We start from the raw sequence: 16,491 nt of genomic DNA on the forward strand, positions 1-16,491 counted from the left end.
TATCAGCATATATGGAGGACAGGTTCAGATGGGTTTAATAAAATAAGGAGCAGCCAAAGTTCACCCAGTGCTATCTATGTCCTTACTACACTCAGAAGCAAAGAAAAAGGCCAACTTGCATAGTAGCACACTACAATCTTGTCTCTGGTTTCCAACCCTTTGAAAGAATTAAATCTCTTAGCTCTCTCTTGTTTCTTCTGCCCTATCCTACAGCAGAAGGGATGGCGTTAAAGATAAACTCCTGTCTTATTACAATTGAAAACATGATTTTCTTTCTTTTTCTTTCTTCTTTCTTTCTTTCTTTCTTTCAAAAAAAAAAAAAAAAACAAACCCACAATTCTATATTCTTCAGGTAATACCACAGAATAAGTCACATAAATAGGTAAATAAATCATGGGGAAAAAAAAACACCTGCTGAATTCCATTTACTACTGCCTAGGCATCTGAATAGCACATGGGAGAAAGAAAGAAAGAAAGAAAGAAAAAAGGAAAGAAAAAAGGAAAGAGAAAGAGAAGAAAAGAAAAAAAGGAAAGCAAGCAAGCGTTGTGGGGGCCTGATGTGGACTACCCCGTTCTACTGGAATGAATCTAGCTAAAACAAGATATTGCCCAGGCTGGCTTCAGACATTCCTCCCCTGTCCAAAGCATGTTCTCCCCCACGTGCCTCTAATTAAGTAAGATTTTAACACAGACGTCTTGATTCAGGCTCGTCGGAGAAAAAATATTAATCATTAATACTACAGATAATTATTTTAAGTGGAACCTAAAAGCTGAAAACTTCCAGAAGAAGATGTGGTTAGTGAGAAGTAAGTTTAACAGTCGGGAGTTGCCGGGTGAGCTCAGAGGTCAGTCCAGAGGAGTGAAAGGTCACCAGTGTGCTACCAGCTGACCATCATATGGCTACAAAGCCAGTCCTAGTAAATAACTCTAGTTAGTCTAAGTAAGCTTAACATGGCTGATACTTCATAAGCTTTTCTAAAGTATTGAACATTGAGGCTGGGGAAATGGCTCAGTGGTTTGGAGCACAAACCGATGTATTCCCAGCACTTAGGAGGCAGCTTTACAACTCTCATTAATCTGAATTCCAGGGGATCTGACACTCTCTTCTGACCTCTGCAGGCACCAGCACGTAATGAACGGAGACACACACACACACACACACACACACACACACACACACACACACACACAAAGGCAAAACATGCATACACATTGAAAGAAGTAAGATTTTTAAAGTACTTAAAATGGAAAGCCAGCAAGATGGTTCTACAGGAGGAAGCCGCAGGCTCAACAACAGGTGTCTGAGTCCCCAGGCGACATAGAGAAGGATTCCTGCAACTTGCACTCTGAGCACTGCAAACGCAGCATACCGATGAATAAAATGTAACACAAAGGAGAAGGAAATATGGCCAGGAACCTAGCGCTGCAGATCAAACCCAGGGCCCGTGCACCGCCACTTGGCTAAATCCCAGCTGCTGATGCTGTAGACCTTGATTTACAGAGGCCGTGCACAGAGTCCATCCCATCGCACTGATGCTTAAGAGTAAACACTTTATCAAACAAGAAGAGAACTTTCGGGCAGTAAATTTTCCATCTTATATTTGATTTTTTTAAAAATGGATAGCACATCACTCCATTTTTAACCTAGATGTCATATACATGTACACACACACACACACACACACACACAGCAGAAGTTAATGTATGTATTATATATTTAATATATATATATACAAAGAAAACACATACATATACGCAGCATAATTTATCAGCAAACTAACTTCCATCTATGTAGCCCCAGCGAGATGAGACCCCTGCCTCAAAACAAAACAGAAGGAAAAAAAAATGTCTCCATAGCTACTGAACAAGAAAGTGTGCTTCTGTGTTTTACAGCCAAACAAGATGTCTGGTTAACTCAACTCACCATGACTGGCTTGGGGCTTAGCTCCCAGAAGCAAGGTCCTTGATGGGCTTTGGGTCCTACCACTTCCTTAAGAAACCTCTACGGGCTCACCAGCCCCACCCAGACGCAATAGATCCAGACTGCAGGTTCAGAGGGAAGAAAGCCTCACCCGCCATTCCTCATTCTGCCTTCGTGTGTCACGGCTCCCACAGGTCTTAGACACAGAACACCCTCTGGTGCAGCTGAACTCTTGGCCCCAGGTGAGTCACACTTTACCCACGGGATTCCTTAACATCTGACCTCCCTCCAAAAGCCTCTGGAGGGAGGCTAATCTCTGATCCTACACCTGTTCACAGCCCCACAAAGCTCCCTACTTACTCGGGCTTCTCTTTCCTACTAGTTCTGAGCTGAGAGGGTAGGCTCTGTGTTTTACAAGGAGGACGCAGTTGCTGGCCTCTGGCCAAGCACTCTACTCAGGACCTACTGCGGCCGCTGAAGGTACTGCCCATACACACGAAGACTGGAATTATCCGACATTTTGTTAAAACCCTGAAGAGCCTTGAGTCAGTCCTGTCTGCGTGCTTGTATATCTGTCAGATAGAAGCTCCCAGAATTTCTTGTGGCTACTTTGTACAATTACATGTCCCATTATAAATTCTACAAAAAAAAAAAAAAATTGTGATGTAGTCTGTGGTATGAAAAAGAAGTAAAAAACGAAAGCTGCTTTCTTCTTATGTCAGTAGTCACGAGACAAGTTCTCACGGTGCAATGCTAATGTAGCTTTTCAACATCCGATTTGCAAAGTATGGAATTCTGGAGAGCCTCAGAAATGAAGTGTTTTAGTTACAATTTCTGTAATCAGAATTCTCAAAACAGTTTCTTCCTATGTGGGGAATGGTCCCGTTTATCTGTGCTTTTCTTCCGTGGCTTTCTACCTAATTCACTGGACCTCGCTAGAGGCCAGATGTCCCTTCCCCAGCGTACACAGAATAACAGCTGCTTGGCCACTCTAGCACTTCCTGATTATTGGTGTCAACACCCACAGCCACTTCACGTGGCAGCTGCTATCTGTCCACATCTGAGGAATGACAAGCTAACCTCAGATATCTGTCATAGTGACAGAAGCTATCTGGATCCAGCGCCTATCTCTCCACCACTAAGTTACGGTGTGGCCTTCTGGGATCTTAGGCTATTTTAGTGATTAGGAGTGTGAGCTTTTCCCTCTCTAAAGGCAGTGGATTTCGTCTCCCGTGACTTACTGTACAGCTTTTCCCAATTCCTCTCTTCCTTCTCACCGTCAGGTCAGCACAGAGGTAACATCTGTGTTTGTCCTAAGCTTACATCCCTCAGGCACTGACAAGCGGCAGGCTATGGTACCTGATACCCTGAGTGACTGTTCGCCCAGGTCCCCGGTGACTTAAAAGAAGGGCATTTCCTGGAAATGTGGGGGCTGGACATTTCATTGTAGTGAAGTATTCAGGGTGCGAGTCACCGCCGTTGCCTAGTAACCGGAAGGTTTGCGTTTGGCAGTGGAAAAGGCAGCTCAGCCCAGGTAGAGCTGATTATTTACCCAGTGTGACCTTCTCCCTGGCTCCACACTGACTCTTGGATTAATGCTTAACCCTGACCCTTTCCCCCCCACTTTCCTCACTGGTAGTGGAGGCGCCCTCGGCATTCCCTTTAGGTCGAGAGAATTCAAAGGGGATATGCCATACGGAGAATACACCCATTCCTTCCTCAGAGCTGAAGGAAAGGCGAGACTGGAACAGGAGACAGGATTCCTGCTCCTCCAGGGAGAGTGAGCGGAATTCTACAGAGTAAGGAAGTCGCCTTTTGGTCACAATGTTACCAGTGAGTTTCTCTCTCGTGAACTCAGTTAATGCAGGGCACTCTGAAACGGTAGTGACTCATTAATACTGACCTCATAGGCAAAAAGGCTTTTCCTTTTTTTGTTTTGTTTTGTTTTGTTTTTGTAAGAAGACCAAGTCACTTGGTGGAATCCATCCCAGACCAGAAACACGATTTTACTTTCTCCCCCTTATATCAAGAATTGTGGGATACAATGTGAGCAGCTTTGGACTTCTCATCCTCAAATACCATTTGGGTGGCATAGCTGGCTACAGTCATTTTGTTAATTTTTGTCTGGGGATTCAGGATGGAGGATGGAGTTGGGTTCCCGCAGAAGCTAACATCCTGTGGTGATGCTAGCAGGGAACACTGCACAGTGCTCACCTGGCACACAAAACCCTGGATGAACAGGGATCTTCAGGTCCCCTGACCCCACATCCTCCGAGCTAGAGTCCCATAAGGCTACAACAGTGTTTGCCTTTTCTTTTCTTGTAATTAAAAAATACTCTTTGAACGTGGATACCATGAAATATGATCATATCCATTTTTCCTTTTTTTTGTTAGATTCTCCGTTTCCTGGTTATTTAATATTTAAAAATTGCTATTTTTTTTTTTTTTACCTGAAAACATAGATACGTATCAGATAAATGAATGGGCTTGGATGTTTTTGTTTGTTTTTATATTTTTAAGTTTCCGTTTTGAGTATTCTGGGTTTTGTTTCATTTGAATGTCCTTAATTTCGGTGAATCTATCTAGACACATACAACAGAGTAAGACGTAAGCTTCGTGTCTGTGGAAAAGCCCTAGATCCTAAATTTATTTAGCATTTTTGGATGGAAGGATACAAAAGTAATTTAAAACCTTTTTCTTCTTTCTTCTTGCCCTATAATTTTCATTCTAATACTGGGTTTTCAGTATGCCTTATACCCTCAGGTACTAATAATCACCCTAAGGGTAATATGGACCTTATTTTTGACAGCTATACAAGTATAGACTTACTAGCAATTTTTAATTAAAATATTAATTTATTAAATCCCCCACCAACACCTCCTATGGCCCCCTATCAAATTCATGGTCTCTTTAATTATTATTGTTATACATATATATGTTTATGAATAAATATATAAATACAGACTTGTTTAGTACTGCTTGTATGTATGTTTTTAGGTCTGATCATCTTAAGCATCATGTTAAACCTTTATCATCTTCAAAACAGTGTTCTTTCAAAAGACATATTAAAATAATTCATAGATTATTTAAGAAAAGAGTACTCTTATGATCCTGAACTGACTGAATTTAAACTTACTAGCAAGATATAAAGGATGTGAATTATTCCCTAAATATTTTAAAGTTCTTAGCCTTGTCTAAAGCAAATTTTCTTTAAATAGAGTTAACAGTTGACAGGTGGACTCCTTGTGGCCCTAAAGAAAAAAAAATGTTTAGGTTCATGTGTATTGCTGGGACTTGAAAGCTCAGGACTTTAGATTTTCTGAGTTTGGACCTTAAGAGATGAATCTGCCTGCAGACACCTAATTTAAACTCATGAATGTGTTGATACCTCCTTCATAAAGACTTTAAAAGAATTTCCTTCCTCTGATTGACTGGGGACTCCTCCTTGTCACTTGTGCACAGAGCCCTGTGTAGGACAGTGAACCATTTGTTGCCTGTATACCTTGAGATCTAAATGAGCACTGACTGTCTTGCTCTGAATCGGTATTTAACCTTCACTCAGGCATCTTTCCATTGTGGCCAGGTGAACAAGATAGCCTTTGCCCGCTGTTTCACAGAGCCTGCAGAAGAGCTGAGAAAATATACAATTCCCTATCACACAGGGAGATAAACGGCTGGGTAATCAAGAAGTTGGAGGGCTAAAGCAACACAGAACCAAGGACACGACCTTGTTCGGGAAGTTCAGGGAAGGCTTCCTGGAAGAAAGGCTTTTTCAGCTCAGATCTGAAGGACAAAGAGGAGTTATGCTATCGAGTGAGGGGTGGTCTGAAACAGAAGGGATGGTATGTGCACATGAGGAGTTATATGTTTACAAACAGTGGGCAAGTCAACTTGGCTGCAATGAGTAAGTCTGGATCTTAGGGAACCCAGAAGAAAATACATTTGAATTTTAACCAAAGGATAATGGGATCTGGGGGTAACATTTTCCACTTTGTATTTTACAGAACTCCTAAATGAGATTCTGGACATGACCATCAGATCATTGCTACACTAAAGAATAGAGAAACACACGAGTCTATGTCTGACCGGTTTCCTGCGGTACCAGTGAGATGTTACCACGTGTGTGGCTCAGGAAAGATTGATGGCTAATGGTTCAGCTGATAAGCAAGGAAGACTTGAACTCAAACCCTATCCTGTCATATTCTAGCAAGTCACTTAATACTGGGGACAGTCACCTTGAGGTCGGACGTGGAACCAAGAGTAGAGTGGGTACTCAATAAGGTTGCTGTGAAAACCATGAGGTGACATGTATAAAACCCTGGGAGTGGTGGCCGCCACGATGTCACCCAGTGCCAGCTCCCGTGATTAATCTTCATTGACTGCATTCTGAATCACACTGGGTACAAGATTCTGAGTGTGTCTATGGTGATATCTCCAGAATGGAAGAGGGAAGACCGACTCTGAGGACCCACAATATGAACTGGGGCCCTCAAACTGAATAAAAAGGAGAAAGTGTTGGGCATCAGTAATTCTCGTTCTCTCTCATTCTCTCTCTGTCTCTGTCCTCTTCCCCTCATCCTGCTCCTATGCCTTCCCTGCTATAATGGGATGTCTCCCCACCAACTAAAATAAACCCTTTTGTTAGTGAGCTTCTTGCCCGGCATTTGATCTCAGCAATAAGAAACGTAGCCAACAACCTGCAAAACCAAGCTAGCGGGTGGCTGAGCATTCAAAACCGTTGCTCTTGACTACTGAAAACATAACCTCCTCATCTGACCTTTGCCGAAAGGCTGAGAGATGACAAAACATGGACATTCGTAGGGTCATGAATGCAGCTTAGTGGTAGAGCAACAGGTAGAATGTATGAGACCAGAGGATCAATCCTCAACATAAATTAAAAACAAAAACAAAACATAAAAGAATAAGATAGCATCTTTGTTGTTGTTGTTAACCTTCTTTTCCACTCTGTGTATGGGTAGTCTACCTGCATGTATGTCTGTGCACCAGGTGCATGCAGTGTCTGTGGAGACCAGAGAGGATATTAGATGGAACCGGAATTATAAATGATAGTGAGCCACCATGTGGGTGTTGGGAATCACACCCGAGTCTTCTAGAAGAGCAGTCAGTGTTCTTTTTATTTTTTTTAACTATTTTTTATTTTATTATTATTTTTTTATTTTATGTATGTGAGTACATTGTCACTTTCTCCAGACACACCAGAAGAGGGCATCAGATCACATTACAGATGGTTGGGAGCCACCATGTGGTTGCTGGGAATTGAACTCAGGACCTCTGGAAGAACAGCCAGTGCTCTTAACCACTGAGCCATCTCTCCTGCCCAGACAGTGTTCTTGATTGCTGAGCCATCTCTCCAACCCTCAGACTCTTTAGATCAGTGGTTCTCAACTTTCCTAATGAGGCAACCCTTTAATACACTTCTTCATGTTGTGGTAAGTCCCAACCATAAAATTATCTCATTGCAACTTCCTCACTGTAATTTTGCTACTGTCATGAATCACAATGCAAACATCTGATATGCAGGATATCTAACATGTAACCCTGTGATAGAGTTATTTGACCCCCAAAGGGATGACGACCTACAGGTTGGGAACTGGTGTTTTAGAACTGTCTTAATTCTTTCAGGGACAGCAGCTTTAACAGGTGCTTAACGCATCTATTGACTTTCTATTTCAATATCTTAAAAATGTTAAACAGGTTGCCAATGCAACATCATTACATAACAATCTTATTCCAGGCTTTGAGCCTTATGCTGGATCAAGGCAAAACAATGTTGTCCTGAAAATGGGTGTACATGGAGACTAGAGGGCCAAAATGTGACACTCCTACAACTGTGTATTTGCAGAGAAACTTCAGAATCAAACCGTAACTGGGAAATCAGATTATTTAACTAAAATTCTAAGGCTGGGAATACAAAAGGAGTTACGTAAAGCTATTTGCTTAATAATCCAATTACAGAAAACTGAGCCCAGTTATAAGCCCAAGTGCAAACCCTGACAACCGAGCAGCCAGTGGTGGACTCTATGAGTGTACAACTCGGATGAGCTTAGATGTGCCGAGACCATCCGACTCTTGGGCACACTCTGCCCTCTCTCCGTCACTCAGCTGTAAATGCTGAATTGCTATTCAGGAATCTGCAAGACAACGTATCACACACCAGGCTGCAAGTCAAGACATGGCACTAAAAGTCAATAACACGGTTGGAACAAGTGGGTCACCTGGCGGTAATACGGCAAGCAGACAGAATATCTTAGCGGCATAGACTGTCTTGAGCCCTCAGGAGCAGCCTCCGTCCAGTGACTCGCAGGGAGGCCTTGCAGAACCTAGCAATTAGTGATATTTACCCCTTTGATTGACTACAGCAATAAAGATACAAAGGAAAACCAGCAGAGGGTAAAGGGCCGTGGGGGTCCCTCCAAGTGGCCTCTTCAAGTACACACACCATGCCTTCAGCCACACATGAGAGATGTCATAGGCCAGGAAATGACCTTGGAAGGTCACTACCTACGGGTTTTATTCAAGCTGGTCCCTTACATATGCTCTCCAGGAACAAACACAAGACCCACATTCCCATTAGAAGAGCAAGCGTTCATTATCAATCTTAGTCTTGGTTTAAACAGTGAAGGTGCAGAGAACCGCTCTCATCAGGGGGTGGCAGAGGTTCTCCCCAAACCCAAGTTCCACGTTGCCAGCTGTGGTGGTTTCAATGCAAATGTCCCTCATGGACTTGGTCCCCAGTTAAGAGGTTTAGGAGGAACAGCCTCGCTGAAGGAAGTGCATCCTGGAGGCGGGCTCTGAATGTTTAAAGCCTTCTTCAACTTCCTGTTTGTTCTCTTCTCTGCTTTGTGCTTGCTGGTGAAGATGTGTGCTCTCAGCATTTGCTGCATGCCTCCTTACACAATGGACTCTCTCTGGAACTGTAAGTCAGGTAAATGGTTTCTTCTAGGATGCTTCCTTGTGTTTGTGCCTGGCAGGGCATGCTGTTGGTCATGGTGTTTCATCACGGCAATAGAAAAGTAACTAAGGGGGTGGCGAGATGGCTCAGTGGGTAAGAGCACTGACTGCTCTTCCAGAGGTCCTGAGTTCAATTCCCAGCAACCACAGGGTGGCTCACAACCATCTGTAATGGGATCCACTGCCCTCTTCTGGTGTGTCTGAAGACAGTGACAGTGTACTTATTTATAATAATAAATAAATCTTTGGGCCAGAACAAGCAGTGACTGAGCGAGCGCGGGGTCGATCGGAGCGAGTGGGATTGACAGGACAGATGGAGCCGCGGTCCTAAATTCAATTCCCAACAACCACATGAAGGCTCACAACCATCTGTATAGCTACAGTGTACTCATATACATAAAATAAATAAATAAATCTTTAAGAAAGAAAGAAGGAAAGAAAGAAAGAGAGAGAGAGAGAGAGAGAGAGAGAGAGGAAGGAAGGGAGGAAGGAAGGAAGGAAGGAAGGAAGGAAGGAAGGAAGGAAGGAAGGAAGGAAGGAAGGAAGGAAACTAAGACACCAGCCAAAGGACTAACCTTGTAAGCAGGACTTTGAAGGATGGTAGTCTCAGGCCCTTTCTGTTAACTCAGTTGTATATACTGATGTATTTCAACTGGCTTCAATAACAGAGAGAACTGTAGAACAAAGGTCTCACTCTTAGTAGGTCACCTAAGTACACCGAGTGTCTCAGAAACACACGTACCCTGTATGTTTAAAGGATATAAAGTATAACCCTTGACTCAGTACTCCGGAGGCAGAGGCAGGTAGATCTATCTCTGTATCTTCCAAGACAGATTATTCCACAGAGCAAAATCCAGGTTAGCCAGAGATTCTCGGTGAGACCTTGTCTCCATAGCAACAAGAACAGCACCACCAATTAAAAACTCAGAACCAAGACAACAACAAAGAAATGTTCACTTTCCGGATGGGCACTGTGGCGCAATAACACCAGCATCAGCAAAGAAGGGGAGTCCAGGTTAGGCTGGGGAACAAGGTAAGTCTGACCTCAGCATGGGATACATAAATAGTGCATTCTCCATCAAAAAATCCACAAACGCACAATGGGGGCGAGCATGGCTGGGGGGGGGGGTGGGCAGCCCAGCAGTTAAAAGCACTTGCTATTCTTGGAGAAGACTAGGGCTAGGTTCCCAGCACCCACATGGCTGCTCATAATCATCTACAACTATGTTTCCAGAGAATCCCCCTGTCCTTTTCTGACCTCCTTGTGTATCATGCATGCACATGGCGCACATACAAGCAGGCAAAACACTCATACGCATAAAATACAACTTAAACATCTAAAACTCAAACAAAACCCCCAAAGCCCACAATGGGGCTTGAAAGATGGCTTAGCATTCAAAAAGCACTGGTACCTCTTGCTGTGGACCCAAGTTGGTTCCCCAGCATCCATGACAGATATCTCACAACTGCCTATAACTCCACTCCAAGGGACCTGACACCCTCTTTTGTCCTCTATAGGCACCCATACCTATGTGGCATTCATATAGACACACACGTACACACACTACTAAATATATAAACACAATCTCAATCTGCATAATATTGCTCTTATATTTTAAAAACACACCGTTCAGCAGCGTATATGATTTAAAAAGCTGAGTTCTAGTCTGGCTTCTTTCACCAAACATTTACTTTTGAAAAACGCCACTGAAAACTGAGACATCATGAAAAACTGGATACCAGTTGCTCTCCCAAGTTCCTGGTAGGGACATGTTAAAACTCATATACACGTCCTGCATGGGGGCAGGTTAAAGAATCCCAGTTACAGCACACACATGCCTGTGAGGCTTTATATAGATGTAATTGCACATACGCAAAGTAACATGTTCAGTTATTCATTCTGGTAGTGTTTAAAGACCATCCCACAACCTACATGTTCATCTAAAGGTCGCTATTTACATCGTGATACATGTTCAATGGATGACTCTGTGGCTGCTTTTAAAGGGTATTAATTCATCAAACATCCTCTACATACAGTTAAGAGGAAGTTACAGTGTGGTATGTTATACCGTACACTGTTTACATTATGAAGGAGGTATATAAATTCATTTGCTTTTTTTAGGACATTCTAGAAAGGATGTTTTTGACACTGATAACCCAGGCTGTGGTGGAGGTGAGCTTTAGGTGAATTCTGTGAATTTGGAAAAAACATTGGAATGAAAACAGTAAACTTGAATGGTAAGCCTTTCATTTTTCAGCTCAACTGGTATCAATGTAGCTCTGTCTTTTTTTCACCTGTTGTTGTGACAAACTTCTGAAATCCTGCAGGGCCTAGAGCACAGAACCAAATTATTTTCCAAAGCAGATGCCAACCCCTTCCTTCTCCACCGCGTGCATCCGCCATCTTGAAGGGATTGTTCCCAGGGAACCCGAGGCAGCACCAATCCCCCGAGCTTCCCGGCTCCAGCGGGTTCTGGAGGCAGCACGGGGTTTTTTTGTTTTGTTCACTGCCTTCTTCCAACACTAAGCTCCTGGCAAACACAGGCGTTGGTGAGTATCTGTAGAATAGATCCATTCTTTTCTTCACCCAGCGTCCATGGGACAGACACTACCATCTACTGGAAAACCAGCACAGCCATTCAGCACTAAAACCCTCTCCTTCCTCTCTCAGTCCAGAACAGGCATTCCGACCCGAGCAACATTCCTAGAATCGTTCTGGATCTTACAGAGGACAAGCAAGTGTGCAGAATGCTGTGTGGGACAATGAACCTTAAGTGATGAGGGGAAGGTGCTGGATTAGCAGGAGAGATCTATAGCCATGGGAAAGCATGTTGTGCCCCGGTGCAGCCGAGTGTCTCTGTACCGGGTCTAATGGATCTGAGCCGCTTTCTGGCAGAGAAGCATCTCAGGGGATTACTCAGAAGCATATTCCTATTTGTGATGGTCACTAGGGTTCTAAGCTCTTGTGGTTAAACATACTTAACTGTATATCACATCACAGGTGGGTTTTCTGTAATGGACTACTCCTTAGAGAACAAATCTTAGCTAAGAAGGGTGGTTTTCATATCAATCTGAGACAAGTTAGAGTCATTTTGGAATGAGGAAATGGGCCCAGCAGATAGGCCTGTGGTGCATGTTTTAAATTTGATGACTGATATGGGTGGTCCACCGCTGGGCTGGTGTAAGAAAGTAGAATGAGCAAGCCATGCAGAACAAGCCAGTAAGCAGCATCCCTCAGTGGCCTCTGCATCAGCTCCTGCCTCTAGGTTCCTGACCTGCTTGAGTTCCTGCCCTGACTTCCCCCAGCAATGGAATGTGAGCAGAAAGCTGGAAGCTGAAATAAATCCTTTCAGCAATAGAAGAACCGACTAAGACAGGGCTTGTCCTTCCTCAGACACCCCATTATGCACTGACCCCCACTACTGCTTCACACGGTCAGAAGTAAGTCTATGTCCTAGCTTGCCAACTTTCCCATTTTATGTAGCTTACTGTCCTAGAGGCTATCTAAGATTCTTTTCCTTAAGGTAAAACACTATTAAAATATCTCACTGCAACATAAGGACTGGACATATTTTTGCTACACAATGTGTTGTTTCAATACACAGTATGCAATGATCAAATCAGGCTGGCCAGAATCCCTTCACCTTCCTCATTACCCCCACTGTGTGTATGTGTGTGTATATGTGTGTGTGTGTGTGTGTGTGTGTGTGTGTGTATGTGTTCATGAACATCCCAACCATCTCTTGTTATTCTGAAACAGTGTTGATAAGCATGGCTGAGGGTATAAATGGACTCCCACATTTCACATTAGTCCACGTGGTCTATAGCTATAGAAAGCAGATACAGAACATTCTACTTGCAGGTCAGAGGCACAATGTACAGCAGCTGGCATCCAAAATTAACCCTGCGAATCCCTGGACAAACTTTCCTTCCTTAAAGAGGCCTTCTGGGACCCCGTGCCCTTATTCTGCCCTGCTCTGCGCTGTCTCTCCCACCAGTGCAGCTCCCCAACAGCAATCACTTAGTCAGTAGTGATTCCTTTCTGTGGGACTAAGCTACATCAGGGGAGAGCCACTGCCTCCAAGTTCCTGCCCTGTGACTTCCCCCAGCAATGGAGTGTGACCAGAAAGTTGGAAGCTGAAATAATTCCTTTCAGCAAAGGCTTCTAACTGCCTTTCACATGCAAGGCCTGGCAGAGTTGATGGTTACATATAAATATTTGTTCACCGGCCAACTCATGCTGAGTCACATGTTCAAAAAATGGGATGGGTGGCAGGTGCTTGTCACTCCGGCAGTTGAGATGCGAAGGCAAAGGGATCCCGAGCTGGAGGTGGGCCACACAGGAAGTCCCTGTCTCAAGAAGACAAAGGAAAGGCTTCACAAGTCATCTCCTGGCTAGGCAGATCAGAAGTCACTGAAGCGACAGGATAAAGGGAGAGGTGCCATAACCTCACCCTTCAAGCTGACTTTGTAACTCCCCGCCCTGGAGACTTTCAGAGGCGGAGCTTGGGAGCATGGGGGCAGGCCTTCAGGTAGATATCAAAGGAGCAGGGCGGGGCATGGGGCATGCACCTTTAATCCCAGCAGGAGGGCAAGGTCAGCCTGGTCTACATTTTGAACTCCATCCTGGGCTCATAGTGAGATTTTTCTTTTCCTTCCTTCCTTCCTTCCTTCCTTCCTTCCTTCCTTCCTTCCTTCCTTCCTCTCTTCCTCCCTTCTTCCTTCCCTCCTTTTCTTTTTTTAGAAAAGTAAAGAAAAAAGAAAACAGGAGAAAGAAATGTACCACTGATACAGATGGGTGTGGTCAGGGTAAAACTGTATAAAGAACTCACACAGTGTTTCCTAATTATAAACTCTGAAATTTAAAATATCTTGAAAGGCCACACTGTACTTCACTCTGCCCAACACAGACTGTGAGTCTGAACCACCCCAGGAACAGGAGGCCACCCGCCTCTTCATGGTTAAAGCCCAGAGAGAAGGCTTTAGGGGAGATTACCAGGCTGTGGCCTATGGCTCCTGCTTTCTCCAGTGTCTGCGCCCTCCTTGGCTCGGTCTGGCTTTTCCCTCCAAGGCACAAAACTATGCTTAGATACAACCGTCTAAACCCTTCAGAGGGAAAAAGTTAGAGGGAGGCTGTAAGAATGTCCCAAAGACTAACAGTGAAAAGTAAACTATTTGAAATTTTTAACAAACGCCTATAAATCTTTACAAGAGGGGGGAAACCCCATTTCAACGCTGGAACGGAACCATTATTTAATCTGACTGGTGAGCAGAGAGACTCAAATTTTTAAAAATTACTATTTTCCCCACAACAATTAGTCGTTAAGAATCCCAAACTATCAAGCAGCTACTCAGCTGTAAAATAAAATAAATCTTAGGTTTTACAAATATGAACAAAATTTAGAGGGACATATTTGCGAGGACGTCGTTAATGACAGTGAAAAGCACATTACTTAAGTGCACAGTAGCTAAAAAAAAATACCTGCTTACGCTGTGGTAAATACAAGGGGACAATTGACCATTCCTGTACCATGTGCTATTGTGACTGGTAAGAGGTCCCTGATACACTGGTGGTTGCAGAACATTAGGTAACTGCCTCCCTATACCCTGTTTCTTCCTCTTGTTTTAGAGTTAGCTAGTTTCCTTTAGATGCATGAGTGTTTGGCCTGCAGGCATGTATGTTCACCACATGCGTGCCTGGTGCCTGCAGTGGTCAGCAGGTTCCCTTGGGATCACGGATGGCTGAGAGTCGCGCCTAAGGTGGGTGCTGGGAACTGAGCCTCAGTCCTCTGCAAGAGAAGCAAGTGCTCGCAACCACGGAGCCACCTCTCCAGTGCCCTCTCCTGTTTCTTGAAAGCTTCGCATGTAAATATCAAGATGACTACAGAGAACACTGATTTATCAACTATTTACACTTTCCTCTTATTCAGGAACCAAGTTTTCTTAAACAAGGGCTGCTGTCATAATTAAAAAGGAAAAAAGAGACGACACATCTGCAGATGAAGAAAAGGAAAAGGGAAAGAAAGAGAAAGGCGGGCAGAAAGCTTCCAAGATGGACTTCCAAACATGGCTTCCACAGCACGTCTCTACAGAAGCACACAGTTATCACCACACACCGAGGACTGACACAGTAAGCCTCAGTTTTCCCTGTCTTCAGTACATATTAGGGAACCCACTCTGGTGAAGAAATATAAATTCTCAGTCCTAGTTTACTAAAAGTTTCTTTTCAGCAAGATGCCACTTGTGGTCCGACCGCCAAGCACGGAGGCAGCCCACTGCTCTGATTAAATATAGCTTAATTACCGAGTTGAGTGATTTAAAGTACGGGTACTCACTATGGCTGCTACTCTTCCTTAAATAAAAAAATAAATCCTGTCTCTGAAACCAGATGTGAAGCCGAGCACAGTGCCACATACCTGTCACCCAAGCACTTGGAAGGCAGAGGATGAAGGACCGGGAGTTCATAGGCCAACCCCTGCTATATCATAAACCCAAGGCCAGCCTGGGCTACATAGTCCAGCTCTTAAAAACCGAAACAGAGAAAGAGAAACGGAGCTCAAAGTAAAAATGAGTCAAGAAAGAATGACTAAATATGAAGAGAGAAACAAATTTGTCTGCTGGTGGAGCTTATTACATCGAAGTTACCGTACTAAGATCCCCTCTGCCCAGGTAGAGGAGACCTTTGGTGGGGACAGAGCAGTGCCAGCAAATGTGGATTCTAAGCCGGAGGGATCCGGTGGTATGTTTAACCCACCAGGTTAACAGGTATGAGATGGCTGCTCTCAGTATCTCAGCAGGGTAAACACTGCACTAACCATCCAAGAACGAGGACTCTAGACTCCTATATGTTATAGAGCTCTACTATAGAGTAGGAAGAAAAAAAGATTTCTTCAATAAGGCCACACTGGGAGAGGGGCAAAGAGGATGAGTGAATTCCACAGATTTGTCTTGTGGGTCCAGTCGGGGTGGTCCCACCCACCCTTAACCCCTCGCTGTCTGAACTTGAGTTTCACTGTATGAGGTGATATGGTGAGTTGTCAGGGCTGGGTGAAATGTCTTCCCAGGAGATAAACTCCCCTCCAGTTGGGACCCTTTCCTTCTCCCAACACTGAGATTCGTAGGGAAATCTCATTTCTTTGGGTCCATTGCTGCAGTAGGTCTGATAGTCAAATTGAGACACGCGGTCTCTTCACTTCCGCCAGGGCCATCAAATGACTTGAATGGTTAGCAAACAGACTTTGGTCATTGTGGACATTATCTTGTGAGAAACAGTTAATCTAGGGTGGCTAGACCAAAGATCACTATTCCATAAATTCCCTATCTATCTATCTATCTATCTATCCATCTATCTGTCTATCTATCTGTCTATCTACCTACCTGTCCATCCATCCATCCATCCATCCATCTACCTACATACCTTGAATGCTGCCTACCTGGTGAACCTTACGTTTGCAGAAAGGCCTCTGCTGCATTCCCAGGAACTTGATGAGCCAAGCCGCCCACCCTCTCCCCTTTTCTTTCATTTCCTCCTCGCAGATTATGAATTAGCCCATAGCATCAGAGGAGACACAGTCACCACCTATGTTAGCATAAGATGG

The 16,491-nt window shown here is 44.0% G+C and overlaps 1 protein-coding gene across 6 annotated transcripts in view; it reads right to left on the reverse strand.

Annotated features, from left to right (window-relative positions):
• The window catches only part of Sgms2 (sphingomyelin synthase 2), a 74,110-nt gene that overhangs the window by 35,476 nt on the left and 22,143 nt on the right, over positions 1–16,491 (reverse strand). For 2 of the 6 annotated variants that reach the window (XM_029537865.1, XM_029537863.1), the window contains exon 1: positions 3,163–3,322. The exons of the other annotated variants lie outside the window; for them this stretch is intronic. The gene's annotated coding sequence lies outside the window, so the exon portion shown is untranslated. Of the gene's footprint in view, positions 1–3,162; positions 3,323–16,491 lie in introns of those variants that run through there. 6 annotated transcript variants of the gene reach the window in all.

The sequence above is a fragment of the Mus pahari genome, chromosome 4 (assembly GCF_900095145.1).
Source record: "Mus pahari chromosome 4, PAHARI_EIJ_v1.1, whole genome shotgun sequence".
Taxonomy (NCBI): Eukaryota; Metazoa; Chordata; class Mammalia; order Rodentia; family Muridae; genus Mus; species Mus pahari.